Source organism: Mandrillus leucophaeus, unplaced genomic scaffold (genome assembly GCF_000951045.1).
Source record: "Mandrillus leucophaeus isolate KB7577 unplaced genomic scaffold, Mleu.le_1.0 Scaffold181, whole genome shotgun sequence".
NCBI lineage: Eukaryota > Metazoa > Chordata > Mammalia > Primates > Cercopithecidae > Mandrillus > Mandrillus leucophaeus.
In genome coordinates, this window is record NW_012101821.1 from 1,114,892 (window position 1) to 1,136,824 (window position 21,933).

The 21,933-nt window shown below is 37.1% G+C and overlaps 1 protein-coding gene across 1 annotated transcript in view; it reads right to left on the reverse strand.

The window, feature by feature from the left end:
* USP53 (ubiquitin specific peptidase 53) overlaps window positions 1-21,933 on the reverse strand; it is a 78,154-nt gene that overhangs the window by 55,834 nt on the left and 387 nt on the right. Inside the window, exons 2-3 of the mRNA XM_011977600.1 lie at window positions 20,697-20,848; window positions 17,225-17,348 (exon numbers count right to left, since the gene is read on the reverse strand). The gene's annotated coding sequence lies outside the window, so the exon portion shown is untranslated. The remainder of the gene's footprint in view (window positions 1-17,224; window positions 17,349-20,696; window positions 20,849-21,933) is intronic.

A 21,933-nucleotide genomic window follows, 5' to 3' on the forward strand; every position in this document is an offset into this window, starting at 1 on the left:
AAAAAGCCAAGCATAGTTTTACTTAGGAAGCTGAGGCAGGAGGATTACTTGAGCCCAGAAGTTTGAGGCTACAGTGAACTAAGATTGCACCACTGCACTCCAGCCTGGGTGGCAGGGCAGCAAGATGCTGTCTCTAAAAACAAACAACAACAACAAAAACTCTGGGTAACAGTCACTGAGTTCCATAGCACAAAAAGATGACAGACATAATGACACAGATCAGTTCAATATCATTAATCAAATAGCCATTAAAATAGAGAAGCACTGAAAAATAAAGAAGTATCAGTCTCTAAAAGAATCCAAGTCAGGAGACTTTGTTTCTAGGCCTATTTATTGGCTGCTTAGTCTTAGACACATTCTTACCATCTCTGATTCATGGTTTCTTCACTTTTAAGATGGGGATAACAATAACAGCGCTGTTTTAACATAGGTTAAATGTTTTGAGAATTATAAAACATTTGGAGGACTATACAGCCAGTCCTCCATATCCACGAGTTCTGCATCTGTGGATTCAAGAACCACAGATCAAAAATACAGTGTTTGTGGGATGCGGAACCTCAGCTGTGGAGGACCAACTTTTACTACCTGTGGGTTCCCCAGGGTCCACTGAAGGATTTAAGAATCCATGGATTGTGGTATCTGCAGTAGGTCCTGGAACCAGTCCACTGAGGGATGAATGTATTATGTTAGTTGGTTTCTTATTTTTATTTTACTCTACAGTTTATAACTCCTTCTAAAGTGATCTAAATGATCCTGAAACTTTGCGCACAAATTAAGGTTTTAATAAATTTAATCATGTTTTTACAACATTAAGGAAGTTCTGTATTGGTAGTACATTTTTATTTTTAATGAAAGAATCTTTTTGAAATATTTTCAATAAACTTTATTAGACACCAATTCTGCTCCATGAACTATTTTAATATATACCTTAGCGTACATATAAAAATCACTACCCTTAAGGGGTTTAGTTTGGTGAGGGGCACAGACACAAACAGATAATTTAAAAATATTATGGCTTCCATTCCAGCACAAGATTTCAAACTTCTGCTTCCCTCCCTCCATCTCAACCCTGTAGATTACACAAAAGCAAAAAGCAGTCTAATGAAGGAAAAACCTTGGGGACACTAAAAGCAACTGGCTTCTAGGGTGTTAAGGAAATGGCAACCAAGAGATGGAGCAGGCCAAACGCTACCAACTGGAAAACACCTAGTTATGACCTTTTCCATTGCTCTGGGCAGAGAATTTCTACCCTACAGGATGCAATGAGACAGAAAAGCTCTGCTACCACCCCAGTGCCATCTGCAGAGTACAGGAGATTATTATATCAGGAAAGCACCAGAACACAAGCAGTTTGGGAAACGGTAACAAGTTTAGGTCACCTGCAAGGACCCTGTGTGTTCTGTCCTCATCCGTGCTGCATAAATACAATAAGAATAGCAGGTCCTGGAGAAGATGATGTCTCTAGGCAGGTCAACAGGAAGTTCCTTTTTGGCACCAACTGTCGAACTGCATCACCCCGAATCAAGTTCATACACCCCCACCTCTACTCCATGAAATCACACTAAGACGCATGTTAGAGCCTAGTCTTTCACCCTGCTCCCCAGGCAAATATTACTAGCTCATAACTTGGTACTTCTAGGAAAAATATAACCAGACACTTGGAGAGTATGAGCACAATGAAAGAAAGGCAACAAACTGAACAATCTATACCATAAGAAAAAAGACTAAAGAGAACACAAATTTAAAACAAACATAATAAATATTCACCAATTGAAGATATGTCAAGATTTTTCACACTGCTGAAATAAAAAACTCGATGAGTTAACTAGCAAATTGAATACAGGGGCCAGGTGCGGTGGCTCACACCTGTAATCCCAGCACTTTGGGAGCCCAAGGCAGGCGGATCACGAGGTCAAGAGATCGAGACCATCCTGGCTAACATGGTGAAATCCTGTCTCTACTAAAAAATACCAAAAAATTAGCCAGGTGTGGTGGCAGGCACCTGTAGTCCCACCTACTGGGGAGGCTGAGGCAGGAGAATGGTGTGAACCCGGGAGGCGGCGTTTGCAGTGAGCTGAGATCGCGCCACTGCATTCCAGCCTAGGTGACAGAGCAAGACTCTGTCTCAAAAAAAAAAAAAACAGAATATAGGGCAAGAACATACTAGTGAGCAACAAGTTCAAGCCAAGCAATTCTCCTACAAAACATTAAAAAAGGAATAAGGAAGCAGAAAATATAAACACTTCTCAAAAGGTATGAGACATTGTTAAAATATTTAAATGTCAATATCTAGTAAGATTCTCAGGAAGGGAAATAAGTAAATATCTCTAGAAATGATTAAGAATTTCCCAGAATTAGAGACTGAGAAACTCAGATAAAAACAGGATGTGTAACTCAAAGAATTCAAACATGATGTAGGAAAAAAGAGAAGTAAGATGAAAACTGTGAAACCTAAATACTAAAAAGAAAACAGATTTCCAAGTCAATTTATAGTCAAACAATAGAACAAATAAATCCCAAAGTAAAATTTTACAAAAACTGACAACATCTTTACAAAAAGCCTGATAAAGGTGGAAAAAAAAAAAAAAAAAGAGAGAGAGAAACATAAACACTAACGAAATTGATAAAGGAGAAATGACCAGACACATAAGCAATGGTAAGAATATTACTTTCTTTCTTATGGCAATAACTTTGAAAATCTAAAGGAACAGGTAATTTCCTACAAAATACAAATTACCAAAATTAATACAAGAAAAAATGAAAAGCTTAAAAAGGCTAGTTTAGAAGAAAATGGAAAAGAGATAAAAGTTCTCCCATGTTAAATGGCATCTGGGTCAGATAAATTCAAAGTTAAATTTCATCTAGACTTCAAATAACAGTTAATTCTAGTGTTAGATCCCTGCAGGCCACAGGGAAAATGAAATAGAAAGTAACCCCAAATCATTTCATAAGGCTAACATATCCTTCATATCAAAACATATTAAATCTCATATGAATGTGACATGATTATAGGTACAAAAATTATAAATAAAATGCTAGCAAACAGAATCTATCAATATGTCAAAGGAATAACATACTATTGAAAAGAATAATGCAGTTTATTATGAGAATGAAAATGTGAGTCTGTATTTATTCTGTCAATAAATATTTGGGAGGCTGTGAAGAAAATAGCTAACAGAGCATTATTCATAACAGTCAAAAAGTGGAAACAACCCAAACAAATGTCCATCAACCAATCAATGGATAAACAAAATGTGTTATGTATATTCATATAGTGGAATATTATTCAGCCATAAAAAGGAAGTAGTGACACATATTACAACATGAATGAACATTAAAAAAGTTAAGCAAAGTGTAAGAAGTCAGTTACAAAAGATCACATATTATATGATTCCATTCATATGAAATGTCCACAACTAGGAAATCCACTAAGATAGAGAGAAGATTAATGGTTGTTTAGGACTGGACAAGTGGGGGCTATAGAAGCATGAGGGGTGATCATTAAAGGTAGAGTTTCTTTCTGAAGTGGTAAGAATGTTCCAAAATTGACTGTGGTAATGTACATATATTTCTGTGAATATACTAAAAACCACTGAATTTTACACTTTTAAAGGGTGAACTGTATGGTATATGATTACATTTCAATAAAGCTGATTTTTAAAAAGAGCAAAAGAAAAGACTTTACATAGCACTCCTGAGACTGCCATCCTTACAGTGGTCTGCTTGCAGGGCTGACCTTTGGGAATTCAAGATTTGGGAAGGCTTTCTACGACCCTGATAAGAGTGGGTCACTGCACTTAAACTGCACAGACAAAATGTTTATCCTGAACACCTGTTTTCCTTCTGGAACTCTGGAATTTTGGTACGTCCCAGGCAGAGGATGCTTATGTGACCACCCCATAATAAAATGTTAAGCACTGAGTCTCTCATGAGCGTCCTGGTACACAACATTTTACACATGTCATCACAAAATCTATTGCTGGAGAAATCAGTGTGCCCTGTATGACTCCACCGGCAGAAGACAACTGGAAGTTTGTGCCTGGTTTCCTCCAGACTTCACCTCCTGTTCCTTCTCTGTTTGCTGATCCTGCTTTATATCCTTTCACTGTAATAAATCACAGCAATGCATACAACTATATGCTGAGCCCTGTGAGTCCTGCTAGAGAATCAACAAATCTGTCAGGTGGGAGGGATCTTGGGGACCCCCAAAATCAGAGGAATTATAGTACAGTAGTTGATAGCTGCTTCATTTCTAGCAGACTGGCAAAAATATTAAAATACTATTGGTGAGGATAAAAGGGAAGAAGTACCTTCTTTCACTGCTAACAAAAAATGTAATCATACTATTATACCCTCTGGCAATAATAGATCAACATGGCAACTACTATTAAAATTTAAAACACACTTCAACCTCCAAAACTCAATACTGAGAATCTATACCCCAGAAATAAAAGTACTATTTTTATTGAGGTACATTAGGTTGTACTAGTAAATAATGAAGGAAATAAAGTAAATATCCATCAGTAGGAACATAATTGCTAACAGGGTGTTTGCAGTGAATTCCTATAATTTTATGTTACCTCTGCATTCACTTTGAACATAAGTTGGACTTTCTCGTACCAGAAACAGTGCTCAATTACCCTTGACAATTTCCAGTTTTCTGCCTGCTAGTTCCTCAATGTGGTCAATCCAGATATCTACTTTATACAACTGCTTCCTAGTTACCACCTCTTTATAAGTGGTCAGTGAAATACAACCCCCTTGACTTGACCTACTGACTCACACAGCCTGCATGGGCTGTGCAGATATGCCACAGTGACCACCTTTCAGTCACAGTGACTCCATGAAACATGTACCCACTTACTCTAAACCCACCAATTAGAACTCCCTCCAGGAAACCCACCTAGGTAATATCCTGGACTCCAATAAAAGCTTTGGCCCACAGGTTCCCCTCGCTCTCTGTCTCTTGCTCCCTACCCAGTGGTTGAATATGCGTGTCTTGGTGGCTCCTCACTTCCAGTTGGCCGTAGGAGGCATGCTGCCCTCTCCTCTCTCAATTTGTAAGTAACACTGCTTCTGTTATTTCATGTGTTTTAGTGAGTTGTATCCTGTGTGTCTCACCCAATAACAGCAGAATCCAACTTCTTTTCTGGTCAGGACTCTTCCAGAGAATGGCTATCTAGATAGGAATAAACTCAACACAGGTAAGACAAGAGCTACAAGGGCATCTGCCAGTATAAACAAGTTTCCTGTAAGAGACACCTATCAAGGGTCATGGATACTAAGGCATTAGGTCATATGCCAGGATAAAGAAGTATCCTGTGAAAGGCACACTGTAAACACCAGTGACCAGATCTCCTGAAGTCCTGTCAGGGACGGGGTAGTGTTTATAGCCACTCTCCAGAGACAGACCACAAGACCACATTAGAGGAAAATACAACAGTGTTGTTGAGTGACAAAGGCAAAATGCAGGAATTTAATATGATCTCACTTTGGTAAAACAATGTATGTGTGAAAACACATATGCATTATATGATCACCTGAGCAAGGAGGAGTATATATGTATAATTGAAACAGGGTTAGACAGCCAACTTAGAAAATAAAAAAATATTAACTCAGTTATGTGCAGCTGAAGCCTAAAGAAAAAAAGAACAAAACATGTAAATATGCAAAGTCAGAGATATGCATATTATAGCATAAGATCCATGTGGAAGCAGAATGGGCTTCTTGGAGAGGTTACATCTTACTATAAAACGAAAAATTAGCACAAGTTTCATGTGTATGTTGGGAGGACAAGATGTATTTCAAAGAAATGCTATGAACCAAGTAATCAAGTAATATACACAATAAAGTATGAGGCAGACAGAACCAGGGGTCAGATCATGGCTGGTCTTGAAGGTCACATAAGAAATTTAGACTTCACCTAATAGGTGGCAAAAAGCTTTTGTTGGTTTTAAGCAGGGAAATTACAATCAGACTTGTGGTATAAACAGACCATGGCAATGAATCAGATGAATTTGAGGTAAATTAATCTGCAAGTAAAAGGGATAAATTGGGAGGCTGGTGAAGGAATGCGGAGGAGAGATGGCATGGGCCTGCACAAGGGCAGCGGTAGCAGGAACAGGGGATGAATATGACACTCTTTCAGATGTAAGGTCAGCAAAACCTATGAAGCAGAGAGGAAAGTAAAGAAAGTTCCCAGGTTTCTACAGTGAATGGTAGTAGGACTGTTACACCAACTCAAATAGCATTTATAGGAAAATGAGCTTGTTTGAGAGAAAATAGAGTTCCATTTGGGATAAAATGAAAGAGATTCTACAGAACATTCAAGGGGTGAGATCCAGTAAACATTTAGATTCAAAAGGTAATCCTGGAGAAGAGTTTAGGGTTGAACATAATGGATTTTCAAGTCATGAACATATAAACATAAGAAACCATAAGAATAGATGAAATGGTAAAGAGAGGGCATGCAAGTGAGAAAAATGGCAGCCTGAAAGAATATCAGAAACACCAGGTTTATGGTAGTAATTATTACACTGGAGCCAAAAGGACAATATTATTTTAGTCTTTATTTCACATAATGGCACCATATATAGATGGCTGGATGGATGATAGCAGATAGTCACTATAGTCTATGTTGTGCACAATTGCTATTATATCTGACAGAGGTCTAGAGCTGATGTTGCTAAGACCATTCAGATTTATAATCCCCAGGCAGAATACCTGGGTAGCAAAAAGGAAGGCAGAGCAGAAGGAATCTAACTCTAACAGAAGGTCTAGAGGAACAGCTAGTAATTAACTCCTTCCTCCCTTTTATTCCTCTAAATCTACTTACACACACAACTGTAGTTTTCCTTCCTCTTTCTTCTATTTTATATTGTTTTTTTCTATTTCTATTTTAGTCTATTTTCTATTCGATAAGATACAAATTAAACCATTCAGAGGTCACTAGTATTTCAGTGACAGCTAATTTTCCTATGTACAATATTTTTGTACATAGGATGTTTACGTTAACCAGCTTTTGAAGTGTAAGTTGCAATCAATAAAATTCATCCCGTTAGTGTACAGTTCAATAAGTTTTGACAAACCTACAGTCATGTAACCATTACCAGAACCAAGCTATAGAACATTTCCATCACCCTGAGAAGCTCTCCTGTGCCGCTTCACAGTCAATAACCCTCCTCACTGTGGCAGGCAGAATTCCAAAAGTGCACCCAACCCCCATCCCCAGATTTCATACCCTATACAAACCTGTAAATATGACAAGATATCTATTACATTATCACGTTACGTTATATGGCACAGATGACCTAAAAATATGGCGATTATCTGGTTGGGCCTAATGTAATCACATGAATCCTTAAAAGCAGAGCGCTTTCTCTGGCTGGTGACAGAAAAAGAGAGATTTGAAGCATGAGAAAGACTTAATGTGCCATTGCTGCTTCGAAGGTGGAGGGCGCCTTAACATGAGAGAACAGGTCCTGGTTGACAGTTAACAAAGAAACGGGAACCTCACTCCTACAAGGAAATACCTCTGCCAACAACCTGAATGAATCCAAAAGCAGATTCTTCTTCCTTAGGGTCTCCAGATAAAAGGCCAGGTCATTTGATGCTTCGACCACTTTTGTAAGACAGAGAGCAGAGAATCCAGTTAAAAACGACCTAGACTTCTGACCTACTAACACTGTGAAATAATAAATGTGCATTGTTTTAAGCTGTTAAAGTTGTGGTAATTTGTTATGTAGTATAGAAAATTAATACATTCAACCCGTAAGGAAACGCTGATCCACTTTCTGTCCTAGTTTCAACTTTTCTAGAATTTCTCATAAATGAATTCATACTTTTGAGTTTCATCTGTATTGCTGCACAAATCAGTAGTTGTACATTCCTTTTGATTACGGAGTAATATTCTTTTGCTTATCTCTTTACCAGTAGGTAGATTAATTAGAGTTGTTTCCATTTTGGGGTTATTATGAATTAATTACCTATATACATTCAAGTACAAGTCTTTCTGTGGACACATTTCTCTTGTAAATACCTAGCAGTGGGACTGCTAGGTTGTACTGTAAATGTATGCTTAACTTTATAGAAAATTGCCAAAGTGCTTTCCTAAGTTTTTGAATACTATAAAATTTTTAATTCCCCCCTTACATAGGAGAGTTATAACTACTCCACATCTTCAACAATTGTTACTGTAAGTCTTTTTAAGTTAAACTATTCTAGTGGGTGTGTTTAGCAGTATCACATTACAGTTACAATGTGCATTTCTGTAATGACTAATGATATGGAGTAGTTTTATGAAGATATATGCCATTCATATATCTTCAGAGAAATACACATTCAAATCTTCTACTTATTATTGTATTGGGTTGTATGTGTTATTGACACAGGAGTACTGGGAAGGGAAGAGCATGGTTCCTTTAAATGATATGGAAGTGGGGAAGGGAAGTGCTGGGTAGAGGAGACTGTGGTCACTGGCTAGGGCTCCACCTCCATGGACCTAGGTGAGGACAGGCACTCCTGCCTTTGTGCCCAAATGTTGCATTTCCCAAGACCACCCTGGCCCACCACGCCCCCATCCTGGGCCTATAAAAACCCGAAACCCTAGTGAGCACACACACACACGCAGCCAGATGTCAAGAGGAGCACATCGGCGGAAGAAGATGCGAGCGGCTGGTCATCAAAAGAAGCATGCCAGCACAAAAGCACACCAACAGGCACCGGCACACCACCAGGTCATCGATCACCGGGAAGAGGCGGAGTTTGGCCGGGGCCAACTAGTAGCCCAACTCCAGGTGAAAACCATCTCCCTTCTGGCTCCCCCACCGGCTGAGAGCTACTTTGACTCAATAAAACTTTATTTATATAATAATAAAATTTTATTTATACTCATTCTCCAAGACCACATGTGATCCGATTCTTCCCCTACACCAAGGCAAGAAACCTGGGATACAAAAAGCCCTCTGTCCTTGTGACTAGGTAGAGGGTCTAATTGAGCTAGTTAACACAAGTGCCTATAGGCAGACTAAAAGAGCCACCCTGTAACACACGCTCACTGGGGCTTCAGGAGCTGTAAACATTCACCCCTAGACACTGCCATGGGATCAGAGCCCCAAAGCCTGACCATCTGTATGCTCCCTTAGAGATCTGAGCAGGGGGACACTGAAGAAGCGAGTCACACCCCCATCGCACAAGGGAACCTTTCCTGTTTCATTACTATTGAGTTTTAAGTCAATCTCGGGTCACTGCAAGCTCTGCCTCCCAGGTTCATGCCATCCTCCTGCCTCAACCTCCCAAGTAGCTGAGACTACAAGCACCCACCACCACGCCCGGCTAATTTTTTGTATTTTTAATAGAGACGGGGTTTCACCATGTTAGCCAGGATGGTCTCCATCTCCTGACCTCGTGATCCGCCCCCCTCAGCCTCCCATAGTGCTGGGATTACAGGTGTGAGCCACAGCGCCTGGACCTTATTAGTGTTATAATCATCTCATAAAGTGAACTGGGAAGGGTTTTTTCCTCTTTAATTTTCTGGAAGAGTTTATGAAGACCTGCTATTATTTCTTCTTAAAAGACTGGTGCAAATCATCAGTAGCACTATCTGGGCCTAGAATTTTCTTTATGGCAATACTTTAAATCACAAACTCAATCTCTTTGATAGAAAGCGCTACTTAGGTTTTTACTTCTTCTTCAGTGAGCTTTCATAGTTTGTGTCTTTAAAGGACTTTTCCCATTTCACCTAGTTGTCAAATTTATTGGCAAAAAAATTCACAATACTCTGTATTATCCCCTTAATGTTGGTAAGGTTTGCAATGATGTCCATTCTTTCACTCCTGATACTGTTAATTTGTATCTTCTCTTTTATTGATCAGTCTTGGCTAGGGATCAATTTTATTGATATTTCAAATAATCAGCTTTTCATTTCACTAATTTTTTTTTTTTTTCTATTGCTTTCCTGTTTTCTATTTCATTGGTTTCCAGAACTCTATTATTTTTTTTCTCTGCTTACTTTGGGCTTAATTTGCTCTTCTTTTTCCATTTTTCTGATAAAAGCTTAGAGCTTTCTTCTTTTCTAATATAAGCATTTCGTGTTATAAATTTCCCTCCACACTGCCTTAGTTTAAATCCCACACAGTCTGCTATATTGTTTTCAATTTTATTCTGTTCAACATAGTTTCAAATTTCCCTTGTTCAACTTTCAAGTACTCCTTTCCCCAGCCTCCTGGAGTTTCTCCCTGTACCCAGTTCCCAGCCAGAGATTCAAGGGCACTCTTATGCAGACTGCCAGGGTTTTCTCTCTGTGAAATTCTTTCCCTTCTAGCATTCTGCTCCACAAATTCTAGTCACCTCAGCCTCCCCGACCATAGCTTTAAATCAGATCTATAAAGATATTTATAACTAACCTCCCTCCCTAACTCCACAATATTTAAATGCACTGGGTTTCATTGTTAAATAATTCTAAACCTCATACATGCTAAGAAACACAAGTTTAAAATGTGACAGTCATGATATTCTTTTGGCTAGTATATAGTAATTTGCATTCTAACAGTTCATTGTTAACACTGTGTAATATAATAAAACATGGCTGCTTTGGGCTTAATGTAGCATTTACACATCGGTTCTGTTTAAAGAAATTCAGGCCAGGTGTGGTGGCTCATGCCTATAATCCCAACACTTTGGGAGGCCAAGGTGGGTGGATCACGAGGTCAGGAGTTCAAGACTAGCCTGGCCAAAATGGTGAAACCCCGTGTCTACTAAAAATACAAAAATTAGCCAGGTGTGGTAGCACACACCTGTAATCCCAGCTACTCAGGAGGCTGAGGCAGGAGAATTGCTTGAACTCAGAAGGTGATGCTTGCAGTGAGCCAAGATAGCACCATTGCACTCCAGCTTGTGCAACACAGCAAGACTCCATCTCGAAAAATAAAATAAAATAAAAATATTTAAAAAGAAATTCAGGTCTCCAATAAAATACTATATGGATATAGGTACTTAGACTGTGATGCAAATCATCTTCCTTACTTTGAGTTATGGTCAAAAAAGTATGAAAGCCACTAAACTAAACTAACTTTTTTCCTTCTTTTGACACTGTAAGAAATATCAGGTCAGGAGAAGTTTAATGGACTCCAGGTTTTAGAGACTGTAAGTAGTAGAGCTAAAATTCGGAATTAAATACTTTAAGGGCCAATTTAACACTTTTACCTCTAACCAAAGCACCTATGATGATCAGACCTGTTTTAAGGTAACCCTAGTAGCACTAAGAAAAATAATGTGGAAGGTAAAGATTCTAGAAGCACATCAGGACGATCACGAACACAGAAGTACCAGGGAGGAAACTCTTAATTAGTTGGGATTTCTAACTTGTCCTCTAGCAAGTCACCTTCTCCTTTTTTGACTTTTCACCAACCCTAAAATCTTGGTTCTCTAATATTTAAAGGCAGCGATCTTCAAATTGGGATATGCACATCCAAGAAAACATAATGATTTTCCCAGAGATTAAAGGTATGGTTAGATTTAAAGGAATTAATTTACAGATCTGCCAGTTCCAAATTTACACTTTCCTAGAACTGATCTGGCTAACAATTAGTCTGTAGTTCCTTCCCAGTTCTGCTTTCACAATTGCCTTCCTCCTACTTTACAAGATAATGACAAATACCCTTCACCTGTCCTACATCTTACTGCATTCTATTTTCTAGGTTTACTACAAAAATCTCTAGGTGCCAAACAAAGGAGCAACTCAAAATATTGGTGTACTTTAAGCTTCCTTTAATTGGGCACCTTAACTCACGCTCAACTTATCTCACTAAAAGATACATTTGTAATAAACTTTTAACTTCTTAGGTTTTAGTTATTTCTTAAAATTTATTATGTGCATATAGATACTGAAAATGGAGACAGTGAAAGTTCAGATTTACTGGTTCCCAAAGTAATTTTATGTATAACATAATCCACAAGGGAAAAATATACATCTTTTATTTTATTATAAAGAAGTATAATAAAGTGGTTGAAATGATTTAAATCATAAAAATAATTATAAAAAATAGTGGGAATATATTATTTATTTTTTTTTATTACATGCGTTCCAGGAGAAAAAGAAGTAATGTAAAATCCAGCAATCCCTAGTGGTATATATCCAAAAGAAAGAAAATCAGTATATCAAAGAGATGTCTGCACTCCCATGTTTATTGTGGCATTATTCACAATAGCCAAGATATGGAATCACTCTAAGTGTCCTAAGTGTCCACCAATGGATGAATGGATAAAGAAAATATGGTATGTATACATAAGGGGATATTATTCAGCCATAAAAAAGAATGAAATCTCATCAATTGCAACAATATGGATGGAACCGAAGGATATTCAGTGAAGTAAGACAGGCACAGGAAGACAAATATCCCATGTACTCACTCATATGTGGGAGCTAAAAAATAAATAAACAATCTCATGGAGATAGAGAGCAGAATAACGATTACTAGAGGCTGGGAAAGGAAGTGGAGAGGAGGGATAAAGAGAGGTTGGTCAATGTGCAAAAATACAATTAGAAGGAATAAGTTCTCATGTTCAGTAGCACAATATGGTGACTAAAGTTAACAGTAATTTATCGTATATTTCAAAATAACTACAAGGGTAGTATTAGAATGTTACTAACTCAAAAAAACAAACGTTTAAGGCGATGGACATCCCATCAACCCTGATTTGATCATTATACATTGTAGGCTTATATCAAAATATCACATGTACCCCATAAATATGTGCAACTATTACATATTCACAAAATTTAAAATTTAAAAAAGATACAATTCTATTGCAATAAGGAAGAAAATAAAAGAACTAAATTGACATCCATCATCATAGAAAATTAATGTTAATTTAAGCTTGAAAAATCACCAAATAGCAATACAGAATTCATATTTAGAAATATAAATAAAACTATAGAATAATCAGCTGAAAGACTTAAAAGTGTTTGCTTCTTTGGGGTGGCACTAGAAGAGAAGTGCAAGGTGCTATTGTATATTGTGGTAAGTTTTCAGTGCGATGCAGTTTATGTCCATGTTTGATTTCAAAATCATCCTCCTCTCTCCTTTGCTCTGCTCTGTATGGGACAACCATACAGAGCTGATCTCTGCAAACATTTCCCAGGATCCCTGTGAATCCATTTCTGGCCCATTTCAGCCAATGAGAGGCACTGCCAGAAAATCAAAGACAGAGGAGAGAAGCCAAGGTATTTCTCCCCTTCTCTCTCTGCCCTGGTGCTATCTCTGGCATATTCTCCTCGAAGGCTCAAGTTCCCCGTCTATAGAAAGGCCTCTAAGGTTCTAGGTCAGGCTTGGTGGCTCCAGCTCTTGGGCTCCTGTCTTTGGACCTTAAGCCTAGGGACAGTGGTAACTTCCAACACCAGATAATTTATCTTCCTCTGGTGGCTCCTTAAGGTCTACTAATATTTTTGTTTTGTTTTGTTTTTTGTTTTTGTTTGAGTTAGAGTCTCACTCTGTCATCCAGGCTGGAGTGTAGTGGCCTGATCATGACTCACTGCAACCTTGACCTCCTGGGCCCAAGCGAACCTCCTGCCTTAGCCTCTCAAAGTGCTGATATTACAGGTATGAGCCACCGCGCCCCTGTCGCTAATACTAATTCTAATGTAATACGACAGTTTTGATTTTCTGAATGGGACTAATAGAACTATTTGATATTTTCAGATACAGGTGTCAGAAAATATTGACAAAGATTCTCTCCTTGATCAAACTCTACTCAAGCTATTCCATGTTCTTTTTCATCTATTCCTCAACTTTTGGACTTGTTTGTCTCTATGTTGTCCAATTTTAGCAAAAGTCCTACTAAGTCAAGCCAGCCATTCTCTTTATCTGATCACCCTCATACCTGATTAGGTTCCTCATCCTTCACCATCCTCCAGGTGAGGTCTGATCACCCTGGCCTGCCTTCAACAAGAATCCTGTTAGGTCAGTTTGGCCAGAATCCTCTTATTTCTAATGTTGCCCCCTAGTAATTTTCCATCCACCAACCACACCCACATCATTGTCTATAAATTCCCGTTTTTACTTGTAGTATACAGAGTAAAGCCCAATCTCTCTCCCCATCTGCAAGACTCCACTGCAGCGCTCCCTGTATCTATCTGTAACAAGTGTCTTCCTTACCGTCTTTAACAATTGTCATGAATAATTTTTTCCTTAACAGCAAAAATTTCTAAAAGTTTAAATACATAAATATATTTCACAATGCTTAAGAAATTCTTAAAGAAAAACATGAGAAAAATGGCAGAATCACTTCAAAGCATCTTATATTCTCCTAAACTGTTTACATTGAATGAAATTCTCAGAAGTTCACTTATGGCTTGTTAAAAGCAACTGCATTACTCTACAACACTGCAAATATGAAATAAGTAAAATAATATATCCCCAAATAAAAGAGTAGAACTTACTCTTTCTAAGAATTTATATTTGTCAAACTGCATTTGTGTTTTTAACTCCAATGTAAATAAGTACTTCAGTAGCAGATCTACTGAATGTATCAATACAATTTGATAGATCACTGCTTCTTCTTAAAAGAGTTAATAGTCCAGCTAAAAGGAAAAACTCAGCAATTTCCCTCTCTTTTAGTATACATTTTCGTAAATAATTTTTTAAACAGTATGGAAGAGCATATAAGGAAAACCAAGTCTCCCCCCATATCAATTATATTCCCTACAGGCAACCACTACCAATGTCTTATGTGTCCCTTCAGAATGCATTTGTGCAGTTATAAACATATATCCACATTTGCCTGTAAAATAAGGATAATTACAACATTTACTGTTATTAAAATTTCTGTAAGGCTTAAATAAGAAAAAAACAAAATTTTTAACTTTATTAAGTGCTTAATATCAGTTAATACTTTCCAATAAAATATTTACAAATAAAAAACTTAAATTTGAACTTTAAAATTAATCAGAAGTATGAGAAAGAGAGAGAGAAAGAAAAGAAAGAAAATAAGTCACTGCTGCTTTCTTATGCGTCAGTGCTTTACCAGCAATAATTTTATCCCAAAAGGCAAGATTCCAGACCCACTCTCCTTCATTACCCCAGACAAGACTATCAGACTATCTTTTCTCCTTCCGAAACTTAAGCCCAATACATAATTAGTTAAGTAATCTACACCATGCTATATAAATTATTTAATAGGTGTTTTCCCCCAAAAGGGGATGACACTATATGGAATTTGGTCAAATTCTAACATCCAATAATTCTAACATCCAATAACTTCATCAGGCTACTAGAATGCTCTGGGTAAATGATAATGGCATCTTAAACCTGATTCATTATACCTATTATGGGTTGAATTGTGTCTCCCAAAAACACATGTCTAACTCCCAGACCTGTGAATTTCAATGTGTTTGGAAACAGGGTATTTGCAAATGTTATCAGATTAAGATGAGGTCATTAGGGTGGGCCCTAATCCAATGTGACTGGTAGCAGTCATTACAAAAAGAGAAAGAGAGAGAATGATGACAGAGGCAGAGGCTAGAAGGATGAAGCTGCAAGTCAAGGAACACCAAAGATGAACAGCCACTGTCAGAAGCTAGGAAGGGGCAAGGAAGGATTCCATTCAGAGCCCTCAGTTGGAACCAATCCTGCTGACAACTGGATTTTGGATTTCTAGCTCCAGAACTGTGAGAGAATAAATTTCTGTCATTTAAGCCACCCAGTTAGTGGTACTTTGTTACAACAGCCCTAGGAAGCTAATATAATGGTTGATAAAGCCATAAGACTCTTTGTTCTTTTATGTGTATTGATTTTTTCTTTTGATTATCAAACAGTACTTGTTCATTAGATTTCTGAAATACCACAGAAATACTACATAAAGAAAATTAGAAATATCCATAATTCCATATTAGTAGAGAATCACTTCTATGCAAAGATATTCTTAACAGTACACATCAAGCTGTAAAGTAAAACTTCATATTAACATCTTTTCACTAACAGCTCCTCAAAGATAAACTGAGGACTTTCTGATGATATGCTACAACTGCTCATCTTACTAGCAGAAGTATTTAAGATTTTATTTTAGATAACTAGATAGCAAACAGAAGAGTTATACCAAGTTGAAGTAATACAAAAAAAAACCTTTATCTTCAAGTAGACAGTGTCAGAAAAAAGAAAAAATATCTTTCATTAGAGAAGTAACTTTGTGTTTATAAAGCTAAAGGATTATAGTAAGGAAGGTATAATTGAAGAATAAATATTCTTTGATGTATAAAACCATTGTCACTCTAGAAATGGAGGAATTAGAGAAGACTGCAGTAGAAAATTTATACAACAAAGACAGAAAATAAAATTAATAAGAAAAAAGACTATAATACTGCCAACAAAAAGATGGTAAATTTTAAGTAATTTTCAATGTTTCCATTTTTTTGCTCTATTGCTTTGTGTCTAACAAAAAACTGTGATTTATTTCATGTTGCTTTTACCTATTCACCAGTTTCCACTAGTAACTAACTAGCAAAAGACAAGCATACACATGTATCCAGAATATAGGACATGGTCATAAAGAAAATGGCTTATGGTAGTCTACTTTAAGACATGATCTCCAGAAGAAAATTATGTCAAGTCAGCAATAACCTAACACTTATTTGCCTTGACAAAGCCCCAAACTGAACTCTTAACTTTATCTATACCTTCTTCCCCATCTCGGTCAATGGCTACTTTATCTTTCCAGTTGCTGAGAACAAGTATCTTGATGTCATCTTTGACTTCTTTTTCTCTCATATTTCAGGATCTGACCACTTCTCACCACCTCCACTTCAACAATTCTGGTCTTGGCCATCATCACATCTTGTGTGGATTAAAAAATAGCTGCCTGTCTCCTGGCTTCGACCCTTACACAGTAACATATAAGTCTATTCCGGGGAGTAGACAGAGATCTTTCTAAAATTAAATCATAAGGTCACTATCTGCCCAGCCCCTCATCCAACTTCTTGACCTTTGGCTTTCCCATTCCAGCCACATCAGTCTCCTTCTCATTCCTGCACACCATGCAAACTTCTGTTCTCTATATTGTTTGCACTGGCCATTCTCCTGCCTGGAACACATTCCCCCCATGATGCCCACATGGCTTTGCCCTCCCTCCCTTCATAATTGCTTTGCTAAAAAAAATCACTTAAATGAGGTCTACACTTACTTAAAATTGCAAACCATCACAATCTGTACCACACTTTCCCAATTCCTCTTACCTTGCTCTACTTTTTCTTTCCTCCTTGGCACTTTTCTCCTTCTAAATATATTATAGAATTGACTGTTTATTCTTTATTGTCTCTTCTCCAAATCCACTTAGAATGTAAAGCAAATCGCAAGCATCTGGAACAGAACACAGTGCATGGTTAAGTTTTCATCAAATATTTATTAAAGGAAGCTCAGGAAATAAAGTAAAATCTCAAACAACAAACCCTTTGGAAAAAACAGTGTTCCTAACAAAGACAACCTAGGCACTAAAGTATAGGACAATTTCCTACCATCTGGCAGGTAGGTCAGTGTCAGTACTACACTGACAAAGGAGGAGCATTATCTCATGCCTATATGGCAGCACCATACAGGAGGAAAAATCTAGGGCTCAAACAATCTGCTCATCTAAGTATGGGGAGGGGAACCATGAGAGGGGCAACAGTTTATTATGCAGGATGAGGAGTTAAGAAAAAGCCAAAGCATGAGGTTATCTGATGGGGAAAGAATACCCTGATGGGTTCTTGACAAGGATGGAATCCATACCCTGATAGTGACCTTATAATTCCCATAGATATTTTATTCCTCTTCTGATATAAAATTTACAACACATTGCTCAACTACTCAATCATTAAAAATGTATCAGTTTCATCATCTATAATCAAAATCAATATAAAAAGGTTCATAGGGCTATTGTGAGAATCATAAACCATGTATAAAATACCTAATAAATGGCCAAAACATAGGCATTCAACGAATGCAGGCTAATTATAATAACATTATCTTCCACGTAAAATGATTTTTAACAATATCAACAAGGATTTAGAAAAAAGCAGAAGCTGTATTATTTTATATTCCATTTTGCTTTCTTTAAGGAAATACCTTAAACTGATATATTAAACTTAACTATTGTTTTAATTCAGATTAATGAGATCAGATAAACTGTTCAACACCATGTCAATTTCTTAAATTTAAAATTTTAGTAGCGTTTCTTAGTAAATGATAAGCAATTTTTGTTATGGAGCTATCCTAGTTTAAAAATAACTAGTATATGAAAAACCCAATTTGTAAAATGAATGTTTGGGAATGCTTCACATTATAAGTGGATTTTCAATAAGAATTGTTGTAAATGTTCATTTACAAAACTTTTCTGGACTAGAAAGGAGAGGAGAAAATTGAGTTAAAATGTTAGCAGTCAATGGATCAGAAAGAAAGATAAAGTGACTGAAATAAGAATGTCAGCAACAGAGATTTGATTTAGAAATTTTCAACAAATGTACAAGTTTTCAAAATAATAACTACTTAATGTTTTTTTGTTTTTTTTTTTAAGACAGAGTCTCACTCGGTTGCCCAGGCTATAGTACAATGGCACAATCTTGGATCACTGCAACCTCCACCTCTCGGGTTCAAGTGATTCTCCTGCCTCAAGCCTCTTAGTAGCTGGGACTACAGGTGTGCACCACCACGCCTGGCTAATTTTTGTATCTTTTAGTAGAGATAGGGTTTCACCATGTTGGCCAGGCTGGTCTCAAACTCCTGGCCTCAAGTGATCCACCTGCCTCCGTCTCCCAAAGTGCTGGGATTACAGGCGTGAGACACAGTGCCCAGCCAACATTATCTAATTAACTTTTTACTTTCTAGTGTTTAGCACTATGCCTAGCATACAATAGGAGGTCAATAATGTTTATTGAATACCTCTAACTCAGAAAAGCGCAGCAGTAAAAAACTTCCAAAGGAAGGGTATTTCTTAAAACTTCTTTCTTGTAATATGTGTAAAATTGAAGACTAATGTAATTATCTTCAAATTAATTCAAAAATACCATGACACCTCAAATAACTGATTTTGTTCATAAAAATAGCTAAGATATTGGAATAAGGTTTATTCTGCAGAAAAAAATTCTGATGAACTACAAAGATGAGTATATGAAGCAACTCTTCTGAAGTCTCACATAAAATCAAAATTCTTTAGCCAGATGCAATGGTTTGTAGCCTTTTCTTGTATCATGGACATCTTTGGTGGCCTAATGAAGCCTTCTATGAATAATGTTTGTAAATGAACAAAATAAAATTCATAGCATAAAAAAAGAAAAAGAAAAAAATACTAAGGTCACAAAGAAAACCAATTATATTAAAACTCAATTCTAACCATAGACCACAGTTCTAATCATGGGCTTTTGGTTCAACAATTCCTGATAGAGGATATGAGTTAACTTGGAAGAGCTAGAATATTATTTGCCTAAATATTCTATATACTGTACATGGTATCTATGGTATTCTTATGAATTTTAAAAAATGTATAACCTGTAAAGATTATGATATTACATAAAGTTATTTAAAATTTATCCTTTGAGGATTTTTACTTGTAGCAGAGCAGGTTGCATCCATTCCGTGCTCCTTTTATGTGCAAATACTGTAATGCAAAAGTTTCTAAAATTATCTGTACAAAATTAACAATATAATAATACTATTATTTGTGACATCATTATTTCTACCTAGCTCTGCAAAGATGACATAAATCAGCACACTTCCTTCCTTAAAACAAGAGCTCATGAGCAGAGTAAGCTAACCTGGCAATCATTTTGGCCCTAGCACACCAAGCACACTGTGTTCAAAATGCTTCCAGATGCAATATATAAACTACCCAGCTTTCTAAAGGTTGTTTTTGAGTTCTACAAGAAATACCATATAGTTAAAGCTGTCAAAAAGGATCTTCTAAGTATTTTAGTAACTAAATATCTTTGTAGGATAGTTTAATCCATCACTTTATAAAGATCAAATATGTTTTTGGAACGTTGTAGGGTAAAGCATGTACCCCCTCTACCCCAGTAAGTAAGAGAGTTCCAAACAGTTCCAGGAGGGAAAATAATCCTGATTTTGGCTTTTAAAGCTATATGTAACCTTAAATGAGATAAAACTTTCATTTTTAAACTTTGTCTTGCTAAAACAAACTTGTAAACCATATGGTACCGAAGTTGTATTTCTTGATACTGCAGAGCTTAAAATAAACATCTAACACTAAACAATATAAAAGAACTTGAATCACAGCACATATGGCAGGTCTTAAGAGTACTGTGATTTTTCTTTTTTTTCTTTAAGGAAAAGAATAAACTAGGTGGAAAAGTCTCCCTTCCCATTAAAATATCTTTTTTAAAACTATCTTGTGCATCGTTTAGTGAAAATAATATTAATGAATTGATTATTAGTGTCAAATTCTATGAACTTACACAATCTACATGCATTTTTTAAAATACTTTTTAAAATTCTTAGGAAAAAAGAAAGGCCGGTTCTTAGTCTCTTTTTTACACGTTAGGAAGAAATACACACATCTACTAGTTTCATTAATGAAAAAATCTTAATAAACCACTTTCATGGTTTATCACCAGTAATCACGAACCTGCACAAATTGTATCAAGGAGCTTATTTTAAAAGCCATTGACATACAAAACAAAAACCTTATTTCTCAGACTATAATTTACTACTACTTACACTGAGTTTGTCTATTTGGAATTCTTATGACAACAGCAGATAAATCATATATTACTTTTGCAGAGTAAGTTTTGTTCCCTTTGGTTTTGTTTTGTTTTTTAAATGTATCTTTAACAGGACTAAGGGTCTTTGCTTAGACCATCATCATGGAACTGAAAAGAACAGAAAATAAAACTAACAAGTATAAATGTAACTAAAAGTTCACTTCCATCCGATATTTTGTGTTAGCACTTGCTACTCACTTTAAATAGTGAAAACCAGCAAGGCTTTTCTTTAAAGAACTGAAAGTAAATCAGATCTTAATCACAAAAACCTTCCTTCCTAAGTTTACTGGGTTTTTTTGTTTTTGTTTTTGTTTTTTTGGAGACGGAGTCTCGCTCTGTCGCCCATGCTAGAGTGCAGTGGCGCGATCACGGCTCACGGCAAGCTCTGGTTCAAGCAATTCTCCTGCCTCAGTCTCCCGAGTAGCTGGGACTACAGGTTTACTATTAAACCTACCTCAAAAATAGCCTTAGATATTCTTTGCCAAATATATATATTTATACACACACACACACACACACACACACACACACATATACATATTTCCAGATAAGGAAACGTTCGGAAAACTTTGCTGTCCTACTGGTAATTCCCTGCATACTTTGCATTGATCAAGAAAACCTTGTAGTAGGGTTACAAACCTCAAAACATCCTCAGATTGCAGGTTTTAGAAACCCTCCCTATTACACCTGTGCAAGTACTTCCTGTTCTCCAACACTGTTTTAAAATAGTTTGGTAAATGCCCCGTAAGCCACCCTTTAGAAGCTAAACATTAACTTTATATACATCACTACTACCACTGAGAAACCACCACCCACCACCCCAAGAATCTCACAAGTCCAGTCATCTCTCTTCTTCAAGGAGGGAGTATAACCATCCTGGACCCCTTTAAGTAAAAACCTGTGTGCTCAGGCGAGGCAATGTGGCCTGGACAGGGAGGGGCAGGAGCCAAGTAAGGGTAATATTCATAACCCCAGCAGGACTCCAGCTCCTGCCCCGTCGCCGCCCTCAAACACGGCAGCAATACCAACCAGGACCCAGCCAGTACAGCACCTCCTCCCACCTCGCGCGCGCCTCCAGCCTGGCCTGAGGCATCTCCGCCAGACGCGACCAGAAGGGGCGACAGGGCTGCGCGACCTCTGGCGCCTGAACCGCCCAGCGAAGAGAGTGTGTGTGTGCCCTGAGGGCCGGGTCC